Source organism: Crocuta crocuta, unplaced genomic scaffold (genome assembly GCF_008692635.1).
Source record: "Crocuta crocuta isolate KB4526 unplaced genomic scaffold, BGI_CrCroc_1.0 scaffold610, whole genome shotgun sequence".
Taxonomy (NCBI): domain Eukaryota; kingdom Metazoa; phylum Chordata; class Mammalia; order Carnivora; family Hyaenidae; genus Crocuta; species Crocuta crocuta.
This window is the reverse complement of record NW_027527456.1, coordinates 190,651-191,909: the sequence shown is the minus strand read 5'-3', so window position 1 is coordinate 191,909 and position 1,259 is coordinate 190,651.

The following is a 1,259-nucleotide window of genomic DNA, read 5'->3' as shown; positions in this document are numbered from 1 at the left end:
TAGACTTGCACTGCCCAATACAGTAGCCGCTAGCCACAGGAATTGAGATGTGTAAAATACATGTGGGATGTCAATGATTTAGTACGAAAAAAAACGTACACTACCTCATTAATATTCTCATATTGCTTACATATTGAAATGACATAACTTAGGATATATTGGGTTAAATGAGATATATTCGTTTTTTAATGCTTATTTATTTTTGAGAGAGAGAGAGAGAAAGAGAGCGTGAGCAGAGGAGAGGTAGAGAGAAAGAGGGAAAGAGAGAGAACCTGAAACAGGCTCTGAGCTGCCAGCACGGAGCCCGATGTGGGGCTTGAACCCGCGAAATGTGAGATCATGGCCTGAGCCAATGTTGGATGCTTAACTGACTGAGCCACCCAGGTGCCCAAATGGGATATGTTCTTAAAGTTAATTTCACTTGTATCTTTTTACTTTTTATAAAGTGGCTGCAAGAGAATTTAAAGTTACTTTTGTGGCTTACATTGTATTCCTATTGAACAAGGTGCTGGTCCTGGCAGGACTTGGCCAGTGACACCTGAAGTTGATTAGACATAATAATAGTTTATAAGATTCTAAATGTGATTATAAAACTGAATGTCAAAATATGGTCAAAAGATTATTCTATAAAATAGCACATTGATAACTATATGAGCGATAGCCCCTAGATTATATTGAAACCAATAAAAAACAAGAATGGGGAAGGGCATGACAATGGTCAGATGCATGTTCGATTCCTTCTCTTAAATAAATGGGACTCAGGCGCCTGGGTGGCTCAGTTGGTTAAGCCTCCGACTTCGGCTCAGGTCATGATCTCGCAGTTCGTGGGTTTGAGCCCCGAGTCAGGCTCTGTGCTGAAAGCTCAGAGTCTGGATCCTGCTTTGGGTTCTGTGTCTCCCTCTCTCTCTGCCCCTCCCCTGCTTGCATTCTGTCTGTCTTTCTCTCTCTCTCTTTCAAAAATAAATAAACATTTTTAAAAAAAAATTAAAAGAAATAGATGGGACTCGAAAATGCCATTTCAATCTTCACTTCGACAACTAGAGAAATCCCATGTGTTCTTGTTTCAGAGTTACCTATGTTTCACATCCTGATAATACTGTGGATCAGAATNCCTCCATCGCTGCCAGGTCCTGACTCATCCCGCCATTTATTCCAGTCACAGTGACAAGTTGGGAGAGAATGGACAAGTCAGGTGCCGAGAACACAGGAAGGGAAGGTCTGACTAGGGAGAAGGGGGTGGGAGGATTGAATAGGAGTGG